Raw genomic sequence first — 22807 nt, 5'->3', positions numbered from 1 at the left:
TTTTTCAAATAACGTTGTGTCAGCTGGCCTTTCAATATGTTGAGATTTAATGCTAATGGATTTTTGAAATTATATTCATGGTCCATTTTTTACCTTACATATTAAATATGTTACTTGGTGGTTATGATAATGACACATGTGGCCTATATATTCTGTTAATAGTTCTTTTCATTGATGGGTCTTCAAGTTGATTGAGCCCTGGGCTTAGAATCAGGAAGACTATAAGTTTAAGTTTGAATTCAGATTTCAACTAGCTGTGCAATCTTGGGCAAGTCATTTACCCACTGTCTGTTTCAGTTTTCTCAACTCTAAAATAGCAAAAATAATAGCACCTACCTTGGAAGGTAATTATTTGAATTATGAGTTATTTAACATTTATTATTATTTATTTATTATTTAACAAGTTTGCTTGTCCCCAGAATGTCACCTGATCTTAGTAATACTACAGGAAAGCTGGAAATAGGTACAAGAAATTTTGAGTTTCCCTAGATGCTGGATCTATAACAAACATTTTTATTTTGGGTCATCATACTGAGGAGAGTATTTAGATTCATCTAAATGTAGGTTTTGAAATTCCTTCATGTGATTTATGTGTGACTCATGCAATATCTTAGTCCGATAATTTGGGTGATGTGTGCAGAAATTTGCAAAAACCCTATAAAGGGCAAACATTCAAGAATTTAGAGGAAAAATCCATTCTTTCCTTCTGGCTTCCTCTCTGACTCTCTCCCTCTATGTCTGTCTCTGTCTCTCTGTGTGTGTGTGTGTGTGTGTGTGTGTGTGTGTGTGTGTGTGTGTGTGTATGTGTGTGTTTCTCTCTCCTAAACAGCCTAATTAATATATTTAAACTATTTTACATTTGTGGATTTGTTTTTTTCAAACAACTGAATCAAATGAAATAACCTTTGTAAAGCACTTAACAAAATGCCAAGTACACAATAGGCACTATATAAATGCTTATTCCTTTCCAAATCTATTAAAATTTGTCTAAGTCCTTAGCATAAGCTAACCACAAGTGACTATCTTTTTTATTTTTGTTTTCATGATATCTTTGAAATATCAGTGTTGTACTCAGGTATTGTACCTGTTACTGCTCACTCTTGCCTTATGCCTATTCAATTTTCTTTTAAATCATTCATTTTCCTATTCAAATCCTTTAATCCAGTTTTTTGAAAATCCCTATTTCTTATGTGTTGCAGCCTGCTCATAACTATTGTGCACATTTCAATTACCCTCTCCATGAACCTCATTTTTAATTCTTCAGAGAATATAGCATTCTATGATTTGTAGTCTTATGGCAAAACTGGGAGAATATAGTAGATGTGCTTACAGAGGACACTGAAATGTCAGTAAAGAGGATAAAGACAAGGAAAATCATTGGGATTCAATTGAGTTTTAAGTAGATATGTGCTATTGGGAACATAATTGTGTGGGAGGCCTGTGAAAAATTGATTTATAAGACATCAGCAGGAGGGAAAGGTGTCAAACACATAGAAAAATAATCAGATTTCATATATATATATATATGACCAAAAAAAGCAACTACTGTTCTATATACTTTCCCATTTACAAAAGTTTTTTTCTTGATAATCATCTATGACATCAAAACAATCTTGATGAATCTTTTTAGCTGGAATTGATGCTATTGATGATGTAATCATGATATTATTTAGTATGGAATTAGAAAGCTTTTCCAAATTATATTTCATAATATATCATCTCACAACTGGCTCATATGTATAGAATAGAAAGGGATAATAAAATTGTGTTTGTTAATTATGAAAAGCATTTTGGTGGAATAAAGTGACAGAGAACTTCAGATAATAGAGAAGAAATTATTTTTTACCAAGGGAGCAGCATTCCTGGACTTATATACTCAGTGGCCTATAGACACCAATAGGTCAAATGTCTTGTCTAAATTAAACAGTCATATTGGGACAGAGGTGACACTTTAACACAGATCTTAGGTCTCACTAATTGTGTCTTTTTCAAATAACATTAATATTTGGGTCTATTAAATTCAGTATTTTGTCAGTGTTTTAGATCTTAGAGATGACACAAAACTAGGGTAGAAAGTGTAACATCAATCTAGTTCATGGAAGAATCAGGTTCCAAAAGGGGATTTATAGAATGGAATATTGAACTGAGATCAATGAGATAAACTTCAGTAATGATAAATATAAGCCATGTACTTGGTTACAAAAATCAATCTCACAAGTCCAAGAAAGAGAAGACATACATAGACAGCAGATATTCTGAAAAAAGGTCTACAAATTTCATATAAACCAACAATGTGATGTGTTAGCCCAACAAAATCCACTTTGGACTACATTAATAAAGTCCCACTTCTAGTAAGGGAGATGGTAGTCCTATTACTCTGCCCTCATCAAATAACTTTCATCAGAATACTATATCCAATTCTGTGCACTACTGTTTAGAAAAGCATTGATAAGGTAGTGGGTGTCCAGAGGAGAATGACCATGATATAGAAAGGCTCACTGGAGAGCCTATATGAAGAGTTTCATGGTATTTAGGAGTAAAGTCACGACATAGCAGGAATCCTATTTGTCTAAGTGGAACAGTGACCATGAAAGTAGTGACCTGACCTCATACATGATCTTCCCATATTAGAGGTAACAAAAACCAACAGGTCCCAAAATCAAGCTGTGAAAGGAGGAGATAATAGACAAAGCTTAGGTCAAATCATTCCCCTCCAGCAGGTGAATAGATCCAATTCTAATATAAAGTCTAAGATCAAGAAATAGATTGTAAAAATGAGCAAAAAATTTTATACCCACAAAAAACTGCTTTGGTGATAGGAAAGCCTAAAATAAAAACTTAGAAGACAATTACTCAAAGACATCTATAAGCAAAACCTTAAAAAGTAATGATGATGGGCTGCAAGTAAAATCAGAATTCTTATGACCTAAAAAAGTGTAAAAAATAATGAGTAATATAGGAAAAACTGGGGGAAATGCGAGCTATGTAAAAATAGTGTGAAAAGATAATTGCCAGTTTATTAAAGGAGGCACAACAATACTGAAGGAAATAACTCCTTAAAAGTTAGAGAATTGGTCTAATGAAAAAAAAATGAACTTAAAATCTTGTTACACTGTTTTTCTCCATGTCACTTTGATTTGAGGTGATAAGAAAATTCATATTTCGATATGCTATCTCTGACCATGGTAAAAGGCAGTAGATTTTATTACACTTTTTCTTTTAACGTATCAGTATATTCAAAAGTGGCACAGTGGAAAGAGTGCTTAGCCTCAAGTCAGGAAGACTCGTCTTACTAAGTCCAAATGTGGCCTTAGATACTTATTAGCTGTGTAACTCTGGGCAAGTCACTTAACTCTATCAGTTTTTTAATCCGTAAAATGGACTGGTGGAGGAAATGGCAGAACACTAGAGAGTCTTTGCCAAAAAAATCCCAAATGAGATCCCAAAAAATCAAACACAACTAATTAATAACTGAACAATAACAACAATAAAAATTCAAAAAGGAGAGCAAATTCTATCCCTATGCTCATTTCCCATAGACAAAATAAATGTAGGGTTAAAGTAGAGAAGAGAAACAATAGAGTAGAAGTTGTAATTTTTAAAGAATATAAAAGTCTGATAATTTCATTGTCCAATGTCCAAAAGTTATAACATACAAAAAGAAAACACTAGCTGAAGTTGTGCCAACATATTAAGGTATACAAAGTAATTTTTCACAAAATCCCTATTTGGTCTATATTATAAATCTGATTCTTCCCATCTATCACATAGATGAGGACTGAGGTTCAGAGTAGTTAAGGAAAGTGATTAAGTTGAAAATCTAATAATTGGCAAAATCAGGCCTCAAATAGAATTCACTTGAATCCAACTACACTGCTCTTTCCTGCACATGAAATTTTATAAGCTCAAAATTATAGAATGTTCCACATCAAATTATTATCCCTCCTGCTATTCTCCTTGACAGCTTTATTTCACAGGCATTCCAATAGACCTTGTCTTGAATTTCCTCCATGACACAGTAGTGTATTCCTCATCCAAGAATAAGTATTCATTACAATCACAGGCACTGGAACAGAGTTGGAAGGAGAATGAAAGTCTTTTTGACATTTTTTTCCCAACCATTTAACAGCTGTGAAGATGAACAGATGCAGTTGATTAGCTGTGCAATGTTGCTGATTCTTGGTAATTGTTATGAGTATTGAAATGTGTCTGAAATGATATGCTTGGTAATATCAATTTCTGCAGCATCTTATTCCTATTCATCACATTTGTAATTCTTCTGTTTACCCAGTTCATGGGAATTTTCCTTTTATGATTGTTTAGCTTTCATTAGTCATCTCTTCCGTTAACATCCCAAGCTGTGGCTACATTTGTTAGTAAATGATAATGAACGAGAGACACGAAAAGAAACAGGCTTCTCAACCTGAGAGCTGAAGCCCATAAAACTGAAGTCATGGTTAAGCGTTGGGGCTCTGGTCCTGTAATAAGCTTGAGATCTGAATGGTCTGTGCCAACGCATGTGTAGGTCTCCCGATCCAGAGAAGTATGGAGCTACTTCATTCATTTTTTGTTAGAATCCCTGAGTGAAACAATTGATTTTGGTCTCTTATTGGGTGTGATATTAACCCCATAGCCAAGCTATGAATGCGTGGACTTGGCCACAGCAGATCAAGGTAAAGGTGTGTAGAAAGATAAATGGAACTGGACATCATCATAAGGTAGCATGCAATCAATTAAGCCCAGTGAGAGAGGTTATCAATTTCCTATGACCATGTCCCATTATTCAGATTTCTAAGAGGTAGGCTTGTGTCCTCAATGTGGGAAATTAAACATTAGCCATTTGATTATTCATGCACATAATTTGAATAGCATAAAACAGTATTTGTCATAGATAACCTTCATTCCTTGTTTGGGAAACAAAGATCCTCTATCTGAAATGAACTGAAAGAAGCAGAGTGTCCAGGAGGAGGGATATGATGATCATGGTATTATCTGGTCTCCTCAGACCACATCAAGAGAATGGCATTCAATTTTGGATGATTCATTTCAGGAAAAGGATTTACAACTAGTTAGTCCATATTAAGATGATCCAGATAATAAGGGACCTTGAGACTATGCCATGTGAAGGTCAATTGAAGGATATTGGGGAATTTAGGATAGAAAAGACAGTTGTATTCAGTTGTCTAGAGCAGAGGACCACAAGCAAACCACAAATAAGCTTAAATATAACTAAGAAATGGATAGCAAAATAAATACATTACCAAAAACCATGAATAGTTAATATGCAATTTATAGAAATTGATTTGAATTTAAATTTGATACAACCATCATTTTTTTAAACCCTTACCTTTCATCTTGGAGTCAATACTATGTATTGGCTCCAAGGCAGAAGAGGGGTAAGGCCTAGACAATGGGGGTTAAGTGACTTGGCCAGAGTCACACAGCTAGGAAGTATCTGAGGCCAGATTTGAACCCAGGACCTCCTGTCTCTAGGCCTGGCTCTCAATCCACTGAGCTACCCAGCTGTCCTAGAGAGCTGTCATATTACAGAAGGATTTGATCATTTAGGACAAAATCTGGATGAATTACTGAAATTGTCAGAGAAGTTGATTTCTATGCAAGGAAAATTTACCCAAATTATAGAAATCTCTCCCAGTATGGAATAAACTGTCTTAAGATGCAATGAGTTCTCAATTTCTAGAAGTTTCCAACCCAGCACTCATTAATGATGTTTTAGCTGGAGTTTTGCTCAGATATTGATTAAAACAAAAGGCCTTTCAGGTTTCTACCAATTCCACCTTCTATTAGATTATGAAAGAAAAGGCAAATCAATGGACTTGAGTCACAAGAACTGTGTTTAATCTCAGATCTAGCATTTACTATCTACATGAAAAAGTCATTTAATCACTCAGTATCTTAGTTTCCTAATCAATAAAATAAGGATAATAAGAATTATCTATAACGCAGTTATAGATATACCTCACATGAGTAAAGTTATGTAAAATAAATAAAATAGCAAAGATCTGTGATTTACTTGGTGGGGTGCCAATGCAGACCTTGACTCATATATATAACCAATGTACCAAATCATTTGATTGTGTCTCAGAATAGTCAAATTAGTATGTGTGTGTATATAGTATATAATATATGCTAATACATTTTCATATATACAAATATATTATAGGTTTGTAAAGATATATACACACACAGACACAAACACAAACAAACATACAAAGTCATAAAATAATTTAAATCCAGATCTTTTTTTTTATTCCAAGTCTACTTACTTTATCCCATTTCAATCTGCCATAGAATTGTAAGCAAGTGTTAGAATATGTTCACTGAAAAAGATAATTTATGTAAAATGTTAAGGGAGAAACCAAGGAAAGGTGCCTTGAACAGTAAATATGGGTCTAGGTGGCTGTGAGAGACAGGAATGAAAGGAAGGGGCCGAACAAGTAGGGAGACTAAAGTTTAACAGAAAAGGGGTGTCTGTTACTGAATTGGCTGTTAGGTGCAACTGCCACTCTGAAGCACCAAGACTAGGTCTATGGTAATCAGCAAAGTAAAGGCAGGAGTTTATAAATTAAGGCAACACATTTAATCAAGGACAAACTAAGATTAAGGATAGGAATAGGGTTTACTACACTTAAAAGCTAAGGACAAACCACAGGGGCAGGGGAAGGACTTGACTACACTCTCCTATGATCTAAGCCAGGCAGGGCCCAAAGAAAGCCATACTGGAGTCACAAGGGAAAAGTTCCTCCCAACCTGGTTCCAGCCAGGTTTGGTCAGCTTAGCTGAGGACCTGAGGGTGGCTTTACTTGGGATCTCACGGCTAATCCAGGGATGGTTTCAGGATGCCAGGAGTCCACTCCACCAGAACAGGTGATCCAAGGTATCCAGGTAGGGAGAGAAAGTTTGGAATGCTGTCCACCAGATCACAAGCCACTTCCCAACTCGATGCTGCTCTGCAGGTCTGATGTCCTCTGCTGTAAGCCTTCACCACTCTCAGGATCCCAGGGAATCTGGATACAACTCCCCTAGCTCTGAGATCTCCCAGGGTCAGCAACAGTTTGTGCCAACCACCATGGAGTCCTTCTCAGGCACAAGCCACTTCCTCCTTCCCCTGCATTCCATTCAGAAAGTCGATGACCTTCGGCTAAGGCTTTTCCTAGCCTGCTTACACACCTATTTTTAAACTTATGCCTCTTACAAAAATTTATATAGTTAAAAACAAAATAATTATAGTTCCAGCATTAAATAATCTTAAAATTAAGCTAAATTTTATTTCAGGGAATCATTCTGGGAAATTATGTGTATTTTAAGTTCTTATAAATTTCTTTCTTAGCATTCATCAAAAGATGTCATTCTATGACTTCATTTAATAAACTTCATTTAATGACTTCATTTAATTTATAGCTCTTAAAAGTAAGTTCTCTGAAGTTTTCAATTTTTTAAGTTTCTAAATGTAAATTAATGTTAATGATGTATTGATACCACTTCTCCCAGAACAGTGAGAAAATGAGAGGCTGATACCATTTCAAAATTTGTATGTAACTATCATAGGTGATAATACAATTAATATTTGAAGGAAAATTATTTCACAGTATGATCTTATATAAAATATCTACACAATGCTTTGAATTCTGAAGTCTCAAGGCTAGAAATATCCATTCTTTGGAATGTCTGATGTTTATTGGAATTTCCATAAAATGTCTTTTCAATGAAGTCTCAAAAGTGGGAGGTATAAATTCATGAGATATAGAATTTATAGATATAGAATATAGGTTTATTAACCCTAAACTATTAGAAGTAGGAAAAAGGATATAAAGTTACTTCTCAGCATCAATATAATAAGATAGATTTTATTTCATTGTTTGACTATGTTTACACTATTCAGGATTTGAAGAGGAAGAATGATTTCCCCAAATGGAAAATTTCATAAGATTATCAAGAAAAAATTCAATTTTGACATCTCTACATATGCCCATTTATGAAAAAAATGATAAACTGATATTTTACTCGCACTTATCATTTAAGTCAGAAAAGAAGAAAAAAAAAAGAAAATCCAGTTGTAGAGAGATTCAGATTTACATTTAAGTGCTAAAGATTACTATATGTTGAACACACACATTTCCAACCACAAATGCTTCTAAGATAATTTTGTATTAGGCAACCCCCTGAAATTGTTGCTACTGGTAACAGCATCTGAATGTAAATAATGAGATATTTTCAATCTCATCCTACAGGGGAAATTATGGCAACATCATGACATGTTTAACCAGAACATATATTAGACCAGAGTGAATCCGCAGATGATCTAGACTTTTCTTCTCAAGTATTTAAAACACTTCAAAGGTTGGATATTGCAATAGATAGTAATAATTTCGGATACCACAGAAAATCTTAGTGGGTTCAAATGACAATTGGTCCAGAGGGAGACAGAGACAGAGACCCAGAGAAAAGACAGAATCAGAGAAAGACAGAAACAGAAGAGGAGAGACTAGACAGAAACAGAAAGAAGCACTCAGATAGGAAAAAAAAAGAAATAGAGTGAAGACTAGAATGTAGTTGCAGTAGTTTCAAATTGTACAAAAAAAATAATTGATTTCCATAATCATAAAACCAAGATGAGCACAACAGTGACATCTATAAAACTGGTTCTGCTAACAACAGATAATGAAGTATCGTTAGTAAGTAGATATCACTGTTTCAGCAAAATGATAACATTCATATAATATTTTAATTATATATTGGAATTATATTTTTTTACTTTTTTTTACATTTTTTTATATTTTTATTTTTTTACTTTAAAAGGCATTTAAGAGGCTTGATTTGGAAGAAAAAGAAAAATCACAAAATAAAATCTGTAAGGTTTTTTCAGGTGTTTCAGTATGATCTTTCTACAACTATTTCCTCTCCTGCTGAATATGTTCTTTCAAGAATGACAGATCAAGGTTCATTAGCATATGTTTCAAACTGGAGGGAACTGAGCAAAAGTAGGTACTAAGGGTTGATTCCCCATAACCTATGACTGGGGAAGAGGAGGGCTTGGATTTATAGATTGGAACAGAAAATACTATAATCTTCATAGTCATAAAAACAATGCCCTTATAGTAATATCTCCCCTATCTTTTTCATAGGCATACTGTCTCCCCTGACTTCCCGTCCACCTCTCCCCATCCAGATGCCTCTGTTAAGGTAAGTAGATTTTACGTATGTAGAAATGTTGTGGGAGAGTTTACGTTTATTTTCTCTAGACCCATTAGTTTTTTATCTTATTTGTGTGTCATGGACCTCTTTAACAAACTAATGCAGCATGTTGTTCCCTTTTTGGGATAAGGTTTTAAATACTTCAAAATAAAATATACAAAGTTACAAAGAAAGCTAAAGAATAGTGATTTTAATGACATTAACGTTTTCCCATTCAAATTCACAGACCCCATGAAATCTATCCAGATGTCACTTCTCTTTAAAAAAAAAAAGAATTAAAGGCTACTCTTTAAATTCTGGAATCTCAAGGATTTAGGATTTGAATATCCTTAATTTAAATACATATCCACTTCATTTATGTATTTTGATGTTTTACAAAATTCACTTTCCCCATGACTAATTTTCACCATACTCTTCTCCTTTTTTTATTGGATGAGGGCCTCATGAATTTCAAATGTCTAGAAGACTTCCAGTTATCCCAATAAATCAGAGCAGCTTGTCTGAAAAAGTGATACCAATGTCGTTATTGGGAGACAAGGATAATCTGGATAAAGACTGATATTTCTACAAAGAAAAAGATTATCAATAGATTTCACCATATATAAAGGTAGCATTTGGAGAATACCAGTAAAAAGTCATTATGAAATATTGCCATTTTGTTTTATATGATTTCTGTGTTTGATCTGATTTCCTACTGGATGCTGTATGTACTGGTAGAAAACGTCTACAAACTTCTTTAGGTGCTGTTTTCTACCAAGAATACCACTTTAGTAAATTCATTCTCTTTAAAATCTAATTACAGGGGGTAGCTGGGTAGCTCAGTGGAGTGAGAGTCAGGCCTAGAGACAGGAGGTCCTAGGTTCAAACCCGGCCTCAGCCACTTCCCAGCTGTGTGACCCTGGGCAAGTCACTTGACCCCCATTGCCCACCCTTACCAATCTTCCACCTATGAGACAATACACCGAAGTACAAGGGTTTTAAAAAAAATCTAATTACATTTGGTTGAATGACCGAAATATGGAGGCTGAGATACGAATGTGTGTTTTTTATCCTTGGCAATAGAGATCTCTCCTCCCCCACAGAGCTACCCGTAGAGCTTGGAAGGAAAATATTTCATGCAAAGTGCAAGTTATTATACTCACATTAGACCACATTCAATATTACCAGAAGGTTATCATTGCTGTTTTTAACATGTAGGTATTCATACATTTTATTCTTTCATTTCCCTTATTAGGGTAAAAATTCAACAGAAAAATAACTCAGAAAATGAATGATCAGGATAGTGACTTCTTTTCCATATTTCCAAATTACTGTCCAGAATGTTTCAGCCAGTTAATATCACTCTTCCTAAGTTCCGCTCATACATCTTTACTTTTTCCCCATATTTATTATCTTTCACAAGATCATAAAAATGAGGTAATCTGTTCCAGGTTTACATCTATCGTTTTATGAGGTCATACAAGGAGGTTGTTTCATTTTGTATTTTTGTATAAATTCACAAATGTATGTGGTTATTGATAGCCTTATTTTTATAATTATTCATATACATTTGTCATTTAGTGATTGAAAATATATCTAATATCCTTAATTACTGGAGAAGAACAAAACAAGCTAAGGAATTTCATTGTTATAAAATTTGAGGAAATAATATAGAGATTTCTAAACCTGCCCTGAAGATCTTATAAACTGTTTTCTGGGGCTTCATGCTACTCCTTTTCAAAAATCATATATATTTTAACCACACTGTACTAGTAGCCATATTTCTTGTCTCTATGTTTAAAGGTCTTTCACCAAGCATAGAATTAATTTACTCATTATTAAGAATCTTGATCTTGCTTCAAGGTTCAGTTAAGATGCCAGTTTCTCCATAAGTTCATTAGTGATCTCCTTATGTATCATTCCTCATATTGTCTTCAAAATCCCTTATATTTACTTATCTTTGTGAACATTGTATTTATTCCTCAGTAGAAATGTAATATAGGAAGGGTTGAGATTTCATTACTTTTTTTCATGTATCTGTAGTACTTAGGAGAATGCTTTGATCATAGTGTATGTTTAACTGATGTTTATTCAAATGAATCAATAGATATTACTGAATGCCAAGTGAAATGAAAATTAAGTTAAAAAATGCTAAATAAATACTGTTCTTTCTTGTATACTAGTCATAAAAAATACATACACACACAAGTCTGAGGAAGATTTCAGTAGGTGGAATTTAGAATGACAAAGATAAGCAGATGAAATAGATCCATTGATGTTTCAGAATTTCCATTATTATGTCATTGTTGTTACAATTTTACCTGACTCCACTTTGGCTATGGAGTGTTATGTAGGGGACAGGCATTTCTACATTGGAGATGGAGTTTTCTAAAGAAAACACAATTTTCAGGCTATCCATTCCTAAAAGAGATCAAATTATTCTTTCAGAATCTGTAAGGTTTCCCACATATCAGGACAAGTTTCATGTGCTTTTAAAGAGAAGATACATCATTTGGCACTATGACCTAATCACATTGCAAATGTTTCTTCCTTCCTTCTCTATTTTGTATATCCTTTCTACAAGTGGCCTTTTTGTCTTCAAAGAAGACAGTGTAGTTGGGGAATAATAGAGAAAATCAGATCTTTTTATTGTGTATATTCCAATTCATTTCTAAATAATCAAGAATTGCATTTGCTATTTTAATTTTTCAATGAAAGAGACATTTAAATAGCAACAATTTCATTCAACATGGATTTAGCTACTGAAACCATAATAAAAATAGTAATTAGGCAAAGTTCAATTGTTTAAATTTCAAATGTACAACAAATAAAGAGTAATTTTGCTTAATTTCATTCCATAAGTGGAACACCGTGTGATTCTGAAGTCAGGAAGGAATTAAACTCATACTGTACAATCTTTACTGTTTAATAATGGCTTCACTTAAAGGGGAAAATAGTATCCAGATCTCAGTTTAAATATGCTCCCATTTGGGGTAATAATACTATTCAATGCAATGATTATATCAGCAAGAAAACAGTTTGCTTCAGTAGTTATAAATATTACAAGCAAAGCAGGGGCCCTTAATGAATGTCAAGGTTAATTATCTAGCTGTAATGGCCACTGTGGAGAACACTACTGCTGTTACTACTGTAATTTTAGCAGAAAAATTCTCATATGCTTAAACTTGAAAAGCCAAGACCATAAAATCATCCACATTAAGACAGTGGGATATTTACAAATAATGATTACCTTCAAAATCATCTTCTATCCCTTTCATTTGATTCCAAAGCATGATTAATCAAAGTAAAAAATATTTTACCTCTTTGGTCAAGCATTTTTTTGCTAACAGTAGGAGATCTATATAGCCCTTTGGGGGAGGGAGGGGATTATTCTATGGTTTTTAAAAAATCATTAAAATAAGGAGTAACATTAAGTATGGTAAAGAATACTACAGATAGTATCCTAAGCAATGGGTTTGAGCCTTAACTTTTCTGCAAATCAACTGTATGACTTTGGGTAAATCAGTTTACCCATTTGGACTTTATCCTAACCATCTGTGAAACTGAGAGGTCAAACTGGATGATGTTTAAAAATCTCTTCTACCTCTAACATTCTATGAAATACTCGACTGGGAGTGGGGTGGACTGCAGAGAATAAGGAGGATGTTCTTAGCTAAAACTTTTTTTTTCTTAGTGAAAAGTCAACCTTTTATTTTAAAAATGGAATGAAATGATAATAATATATGAGCAAAAACAAAAATAAAAAAGAAACAATATGTGAAGGAAAATAGTAGATTGAGAGCCAGGCCTAGAGACAGGGATTCCTGGCTTCAAATCTGCCCTTGGATACTTCTACCTCTCTGACCCTGGGCAACTCACCTAACCCTCATCACCTAGTCCTTATCACCTTTCTGCCTTGGAACCAATACAAAGTATGGACTCTAAGAAAGAAAGCAAGGCTTTAAACATATGAATAGTATACATAAATGATAAATTGACTGTGGAGGTCATTTAAATCAAGAACAAAAGTCTATGTGGCAAATTGAATAGAGCAGATCTGAAATCATTAAGACTTTATTTCAAATGTAGCTTCTAATATCTACTAGCTGTAACATCCTGAACCTCACTCATCTGTAAAATGTGAATAATAACACTTAACTACCAGGATTTTTGTGAGGATTACAATTACTCCCTCCTCAATACTCCATCAACACAACAGTTAAACAAAACACCAGGATTGACAAAATAAACCAGCTTCTATAGTCCTCAACCCCTCTGCAGAAAAGTAAGAAATATACTTTATCTTTAGCCCTCTAAAGTCATAATAGACATCAACATTGATCAGAATTTTGAAACTTTTTAATGTAATCTTCCTTTGCATTGTTTCCATTGCTGTATAAAATGTTTTCAGTAGAGTCACTTTACTCTTCAGCAGTTTGTACAAGTCTTTCCGAGTTTCTCAGAATTCTTATTTTCCATACCAAATATTGTTCTGTGATTTTCCATTAAATATGTACTCTCTTCTTTTCCTTGTCTTTGTTAATACACAAAAATACTGCTGGAGATATTCTTACATATATATGCATAAATATTAATGTACCTGTTTTCACAAAATTCCTCCAATATTTACCATTCTTATTTTTCTCCTCTTTACTTTTTTGTTGTAAGTTATGAGATGAAACATCAGTTATTTAATTGATATTTATCTTGTCATTAGATTTTCACCAAGAAATCTCCATGGGACTAGATGGATGTGTGTAGTGTTTTTATTTTCATTTTAGAGGAAAGGGAAAACTGGACTGAAAGTAATTAATTGACTTGTCCTAGGTCATATCATTGGTTAATAAACATCAAATACTGAACATAAACTTAGACCTCCTGATTCAGAGAATGTGTTCTTTCCAGCACACATTGTCTGAAAAATATTCATAGGTTAGAAAAAATTAAAAGAAATACATTTTAGAATAGAATTAATTCATTATTTGGAGACTGTCCTACTTTGGAATATGTAGGAAAATAACATTTATTCAAAAAAGTCTTGGGCAGCTGGGTAGCTCAGTGGAGTGAGAGCCAGGCCTAGAGACAGGAGGTCCTAGGTTCAAACCCGGCCTCAGCTACTTCCCAGCTGTGTGACCCTGGGCAGGTCACTTGACCCCCATTGCCCACCCTTACCACTCTTCCACCTATGAGACAATACACCGAAAGTACAAGGGTTTAAAAATAAAGTCTTTCTGGAAATAACTGTTCAGCTAGACCAGGCCTCTTTTGTCTCTACTCTGCTCCCTCCATAAGACTGACACCCCCATCCTGCTATAGAAGAATTCCTCCTGGAACCTCCACTTTGTGAGAGGGCATAGGCTATCATGCCTTAATTCTCTTCCTCATAACTCTGTTCCTGACTTTATACCCACCACATCTGTTTTCCTCCTCACATATTTTTCAGTTTGTATCAGTAATTGGGATCTTGTTTTCCCTTATGAGGCTGTAAGCTCTTGAAGGCAGGGGATGTCTTACTTTTTACTTCTATTATGCTTCCAACATTTATTGTTTGTCATATACTCAGAACGTAAGAAATACTTGTTTCCTCCTTTCCTATATCAAGGAAGTATACTGTAGCATCCTTCTAGTAATATATTTTGGTTAATATATATATATATATATATATATATATAATTATAATTTCCCCCAAAAAGCAAAAGAAGTAAGTAACTTTGACAATAAATTATAAATCACAGAACTTAAGAGTTAATGTCTAGAACCTTTTAGGTAGGAAGAGAAACTTAAACCCTTGTAAGAGATTATCAGAAAGCATATGAACACAGTTCAAAACTACATTTTCAATAACAAAAAAATGGAAAAATAATATGCATTCCAAAACTCAAATGATTAAATAGTTTTATATAGATATAAAACAGTATAATAGCCAGAGAAGAATAAGTAAATATGAAGAAATTAGAACCTCCAAAAGACTTATGAGAAGTTAGAGTAAAGTAAAAGATGTAAAAGAATAATATAAACAATGAATTAAAAAATAAAGATAACAAGAAAAAGCAACAAAACTGGTCAAAGACAACCCACACATTTTGGTACCAAAGCAACAAATTAAAATTCACTCAGTCTTTTATTAGCAATAAGAGAACACTTTAAATTTTACAAATCATTTTATATATGTGATATCAGTTGAATATGTTCTTTGACTCTTCCATCCTGTTGTTTTATTTTTAAATCTCTGAATTTCTAGCAAATAACATGATGTCTGACATGTACTCTCTATTTAATAAATGCTTTCAGAATTCAATTTGAGTTTCATAACCATCTTATATGATAGATCTGGAGGTCTTAGTAGTGTCCACCATTATAGTGGTAAGTAAACATTCAGAGAAAACAAGAGATTTCTAAAAAGTCACACAAGTAGTGCATTTGATAGGACAGGATCAGAACCTGTTTTTATTTTCCATGATTTTTGGCTAAATCTCTATGCACCATGACATACTGTGTTTCTATCAAAAACTAGTAAACTAAAAAGGTTGTAAGGGATTTATTTATCAGTAGCAATAATTCTTTAAGGAGATATTTCTTTCATTATTTTAGAGAATATACTCTATGAATAAGGGGTAGGAAGTGTTTGAATGTTTCTTGAGATATTGTGTATCAAAATATCATAACTAAATTAAAATATTAAAGGAAGGAATATAATATTTTCATTTAGCAACTAACATAAGATATATTGTTGTTCCATAAAACATGTTATGTACTTAAATCAGATGTTGTCTTATTTTAGTCTGGAGGAGATAACTTCAATATCTTAAAATATCTAGTAAGTTATTTGAAGATTTATATCCATTATAAAGCCTAAGATTTAACAATGAAAAAAATTAAGTATTATCAATATATACTGATTTAAAAATGGAAGTTACCTTAGAATCATCTAGACTAAAAAAGCGAGGGAATTTCTATATTTAAAGATGAGGGTATTCAGAAAGCAAAGAGAATTGAATTATCCAATTTCATGCAAGCTGTAGGTGTCAAAACAAAGATGTATCCATAGTTTATTTGGCTTCAAATCCAGTGGAAAGATTCTGTCCAAATGTTTCTATCTTTTCAGAATATCTGGTAACATATTCCTTTCCTCTTGCAACTTGACTAATTCTTTTTTAATTGATGGGTGATTATTATATATTGGAAGACAGTTTTCATACTGACAAATTATTGAAAAAAATCAGGAAATTTTGCATTCTCACATTTTTTGAAAGATCTTCAGTATATCAATTAGTTTTTGAATTACAATTGTGATTCACAAAATGTAGTTTGGTTTTTTCCTTCTAAGTTATGAAACATGCACATAGTTTAAACTGCTATAAGAATAGCCTTTGCCTTGAGGCATGAATTTTTATCAGCATTTAAAGTAGGATGTTACAATGAAAATTATGATTTATTGTTTATGTAATTAACTTGTTCATTTAAAATTACATAATAATAGGGTTTTCATATATCAAGTTTGAAATTATAGCAAAGATTCTTATACAATTACAAAAATTTTATTTTTAAAACGTGATCTGAGAAGGAAAATTTTCTGATTTGTGAATGGGATAGAACATATAAAAACAAAGTGTCTAAGATGCCTGTCTACATGTGTATAGATATTATATACATACACACGCTGGCAGATACATACATTCATACGTAAACATATGGGCATCTATTTGAAATTTATTCTCACTGATTATATCTATACATACGCATATGTGTGTGCAAATTTTCTTAATGGCAGAAGCCCCAAAGATTAATAAGAGGAACAAATCTTGGTACATTAATATAATGGAATATTTTTGTTCCATTAAAATACAAATGTTAGAAGCTTTGATAACCATGTGAAGATATATACACTGATGTATAGTAAAAAGTAATGCCCCAAAATTAAAGAAATAATCAGTAAATTTTAGAAATGAAAACAACTGCAAATGCATCAGAATCCATATGATATGTACTGTCTAGTTTTGATTTGAGAGAATTGAGAATGAGCCATAATTTTCTCTACTGGGTAATGAGGTAAAGGTTTAGAGGTATTGATTTCAATATGTCAGATATAGTCACCATCTAGTTTCATTAGTCTAACTAATTATCTCCATCAGAAAAGGGGATTCTATACGGGGGAAGAGGAATCGCAAGTGAAACTTGAAATTAAAAAATAAAAGAAATCCTTATCAAAATATACATGAAATCATTAATAAAACATGTAAAATGTTTTATTTTAAACTGTTTAATTTAAAACTTATTTACACTGCTGTTTCATATGCAAAAGACTTTAAAAGACAGTCAGCCTTTTGACCCAGCCCTACCACTGCTGGGTTTATACCCCAAGGAAATAATAAAGAAAAAGACGTTTACAAAAATATTTATAGCTTTGCTCTTTGTGGTAGCAAAAAATTCGAAAATAAGGGGATACCCTTCGATTGGGGAATGGCTGAACAAATTGTGATATCTGTTGGTAATACTATTATAATGAATAATGAACTGGAGAAATTCCATGTGAACTGGAAAGACCTCCAGGAATTGATGCAGAGTGAAAGGCGCAGATCCAGGAGAACATTGTGCACAGAGACTGATACACTGTGGTACAATCAAATGTAATGAACTTCTCTATTAGCAGCAATGCAATGATCCAGGACAATTCTGAGGGACTTATGAGGAAGAATGTTATTCACATCCAGAGAAAGAACTATGGAAGTAGAAACACAGAAGAAAAACAACTGCTTGATCACATGGGTCGATGGAGACATGACTGGGGATGTAGACTCTAAGTGATCACCCTAATGCAAATATTAATAATATGGATTAGGTCTTGATCAATGACATATGTAAAACCCAGTGGAATTATTCTTTGGCTATGAGGAGGGTGGGAGGAAGGGAAAAATCATGAATCATGTAACCATGGAAAATATGCTAAATCAGTTAATTAAATAAAATTATTCAATTAAAATAAACTGCTGTTCTGTACATGTCATTTGCTATATTTTAGTTCAATTGGATATCTATGAGCATATATTTATCTACTTAGCCTCATAATATTGATAATCGTTGATTTTTTGGCTCTATAAAAGAAGCTTAATGTCTCTAACACATGCAATGATGATATCCTGTTGCAGGAAAAAAATTAAACCTGTATTTTGCTCCATTGAAACAAACATATTTATATGTATACATATATATATGCATATATGCACAGGAGGAGGATTTTACATTTATTTCATTACAGTCAAGGAAGGAATCAGCACTGATAAGATTCCTCTTTAAAATTTTAAATGTCACTTTAAAATGTTATTACTTAGGAATCTTTTATATAGGAAAAGATAAAGAAGGTGTCACTAGACTACCTACTTATTGTAATAGTGCAAATCTTAAGTCCATTCACAAGATATGTTGCTAATAAATTATTTCTTTTCTTCTTTTCTCATTGTAGAATTCCATTTTATGATTTTCTTCTTTAGGAGATCATGGTTGAGGGGCTCATTTGAAATAACATTCAGCACATAGGGAAATACCTCCAGTTAAATACTTCTTCAAGGCCAGATGACTGAGGACTCCAATCTCTCTTCTGTCACTCTGGGACCTGCTCCAGGCTAATTTCTCTCTGATTCTTTTCCAGTCTTCTATTTTTATTGTTCATTAATTATGATTAGGCATTTTGCTCCCATTTAAGACCTCAGAAAGATCAATTTGATGCCCATAGTTATTGTACTCTGATACATGTTCTTTGAACCAAAACAACATTCATGTTGTAATGTGTTCTCTGAGGACTAAGATCATATTATTTAGAAAAAAGAAACCTTTATTCTCAGCATTCTACTCTGTAAATGCTATACAGGTACCTTGTTGATATCATCTGTTATTTATCTTTATCCTCTTAGACTTCCACTAGGAGTGAAGAACAAAGGAGATATTGCCTTTAAATTGTTTTACCCTTTCACTAGGAATATATATGTAAGGATTGATTTATTCGTTTCATATAAAACATTGCCTTGAGGAGCTTATAATCTAGTTGAAGTAGTAAGTCTGAGAAAAGAGAAGTGAGACCAATAAGATCAGCACTTGTCTTTTTGGTTCTTAAGGTAAGAGAGATAAAGATTATGCCATCTGGACTTTATCAATTCACAAAGCTAGCTCTAGCTAAAGCTAGAGCCAACGGCAAGTAATCCAACCACCTCACTTTGTAGATAAAGAAATTGAGGTCTAATGAGGTCAAATGAAATTGAACAGGTAATATGGAAGAGGGGGTTTGAACCCATGTCCTCTGACTTCAGTACCATTGTTTTTTCCATCATTCAGTTTGCTCTTTTCTCAGACTTCTATTAGCTCAGAAGACTTCTGACTCTTTATGCCCAATAGGAAAATCTTTGTATTGAAAGATTGAAGACACAATTCGAAAAGAGTCTATTTCTATAAGTCTTCAGTAGCCTAGCCTATATTGTTTTCTCATCATTAAAATGGAGTTATAATATTGAAAACTTCCTCAATAGTTTGAGACAAGTACTTTGTAATTGTAAAGCAAAAGAAAATATAAGATATTAAGTTGGACTCTGCATCAGGATACTGGGGAGAATTAAAATAAAATCATTAGCTTATAGAAATAGGAAAACCTTCTCATAGGAATTGAGCCTTGCTTAAAATAATTTAGTGACCACATATTAATTCTAGGAGAAGATACAAATTTGTGAATGTCTTTAAAGTTACAATAATCTAGTTCTCACCTATATTTCCAGTCATTTCATATTCCTTCTATTTTGATATTCTCTATTTCAATCAAACTAGATTGCTGTCTATTCTTTCTATACAACATTCTAATCCCTACTTCCATACTTCTGGTGAAATTTTTCCTTATTTAAACCAACTATGAAAATCCATTAATATGACTCTCCTTATTGGCAGAAATGAATGTCCCTACTCTCTATGAGGATGTTGGGGAGAGTTGGGAAGAAAGTCCAAGAAAGGAGACCTTCACTCATTTGTTCTCTTCATTTCCTTCAACTCTTTGCAAACTTTGTAAATCACTTTGAGTGTTTCAACTTCCAGCTTCCAAAGAGATGGAAGATACAAATCTCATTTGAGGATACTAACAGAAAAGTATCTAGAAAGAAGTCAAAGTGAGAGAAGCTTGGCAGTTTCTATCATGTCCCTATCTCCAACTCCATAAAGTAGAGAGTTCCAGGAATTTTCCTCTCTATGTGAGATCTGGGACTCTCTTTCTCTGACTCTTCCTGTCTCTGTTTGTCTCTTTTTCTTTCTTACCTAGCTCCCAGGAGGGGAACTCATTCACTCTGTATTGTTGGCCATTATGTTCTCCCATCTATCTTTCTCTGATTTCTTATTTTCCACACAAGGATAAATACATTTATTTGCTAATTACTATGTCTTCTCATTGTACAACTGTTATTTGATGTCAAAATAATTAAACCTGGGATATGAAGCTTAGGTCCTCCCTTCCTCATTAATGAATAGCAGTCAGAAGTTTAGATTGATTCTGAAAACTACTTCCTTTAGGCCAACTACAAGATTTAAGGGATTAAATAGTTTCAATTTTAGCCTGATACCACCTTTCTTTGAGGAGAATAGAATGTCTGAGATTATGGTTCCAATCTCTTACTTTCCTTTTTAACACTAAAGTCTCCCTTGGAGTAAGGTGGAGGAAAGAGTCTAAGGATATCTACCTACATTGCCTTTCTTTGGATCAGACAACAACTTTTCATTGCTACATTTAGGGGACAATCTTGTTATAACTATATCATAATAATTTAACATAGTGAATGGTTTAATAGTCCTAGTTCTGTCAGTAACTGAATTCTCTGCTCATTTACCAGAGCTAATATTTTGTATGAGCTCAATGTCAGGATTGATAAAGTAGCCTGTATTGGAATAGTATTAGATGTGTTTCAACTCTAAATCTATAACTCTATCCCAGAATCTACATCAACATCACAATTAGGATAAGACATCATTCTTAGATGACACATTACATTATCAAGAAGAGGACATATGAAGAAGTTAGTCCACCATACTTGATACTCTTGGAAGAAAAGTGATAAATTACAGTCATCAATGCATAGTTGTGTCGTGTCAATTTTCTACAGTTAGTGGTGTTAATTTTCTTAGTGTTAATGGGGGGGGAATCCACAGAAAATTTGAACACAATAACAAAGATTTTCTCAAGGCTCAAGTACATTTCTATACAATTTTAATCAACTTTGATATGTCAAAAATATTTTTGAAAATGTTCAGAGATCAATTACATTGGCAATTCAAGTAGTAATCATGTCATCTGCATAGCATTAAAAAATAAACCTCAGAATAATGTACAAAAGTTTTGCTTAAAATTAGATTAGAAATGTGGACTTCCTTTTCCCTCAACTGTGGAATGGCTAAACAAATTGATGATGATAGAATACTCTTGTGTTGTAAGGAATAATGAACAGAATGATTTCATAAAAAGGTGGAAAAATCTTCATGAACTGATGCAGAGTGAAATAAGAACTAAGAGAACATTGTATTTAATAATTGTGGAATGTTCAGAGGTGAAAGACTCAGCTACTATCAACAATATGATGATTCAGAACAATTCTGAGGGCCTTATGAAAAAGAATGCTATCCACATTCAGAGAAAGAACTGCTGGAGAGGAATATAGATGAAAGCATATTTTCACTTGTTTATTTGGGTATATTATTTTTAGTTTTGGTTTTATAAGATGAATTATTCACTTACAAAACTAAATATTATGGAAATATTTTGGTGTCATATTTTATATATGGTGTCATATATAGCCCAGAGTGAATTGCTTGCCAACTCCAGAAAAAGGAGGGATGAAGGGAGAGAGACACTTTGGATCATATAACTTCAGAAAACTGATGTGGAAATTTATCACATGTAATTAGTAAATAAACCTCAAAAAGTAGTAGAAATAATAATAAATTACCCTAAAATATAAAAAAATAAAAAATTACCCTAAAAAAGAAATGTAGATTTCAAAAGCATATTAGAAATCATTGAGCCTAACACTTTATTTTTCATATTAGGGAACTGAGGACTAGAGAGGTAAAGTAGGTTATTTCTGATTCCATAATGTAGTAAAGTAACAAAGTCAGGAAAACTCAAGTCTGAAAGACTCTTTTCAGCATATCTTTCTCATATTGATACAGATGATATCAGTTCATGATTGGTTATTTGGAAAAAACGAATCCTTTTAGCCTCAGTAGAGCTTGATACAGATACGGCATTGCAGTAGTAATTTGTTCAGGTTGTATTTTTCAACCTCAAAGTCAAGTAAAAAATTTAAATAATTTAAGCAAAGGAACAAAGTTTCATCATAATTTGCATATATTTTTCTGCATTAGAAGCCAGTATTCTAATACACATAACCTAATGAATTAATTAAGCTATTTTTATAAAGGTTGGGGGAGTGAAGAGGAAACATAGCGTGTCTGCCTTTCTTTGTCTATTCAGAGCTGCCAAGGCAAATGTTTTGGTCAAAACTGATATTTTAGTGCCCATCTGTAACATTAACAATAGAAATAGTTTCAGAGCACATGACTATATATATATATATATATATATATATATATA

This window comes from Gracilinanus agilis, chromosome 1, assembly GCF_016433145.1.
Source record: "Gracilinanus agilis isolate LMUSP501 chromosome 1, AgileGrace, whole genome shotgun sequence".
Classification (NCBI taxonomy): Eukaryota; Metazoa; Chordata; class Mammalia; order Didelphimorphia; family Didelphidae; genus Gracilinanus; species Gracilinanus agilis.
This window is presented reverse-complemented; position numbering follows the sequence as displayed.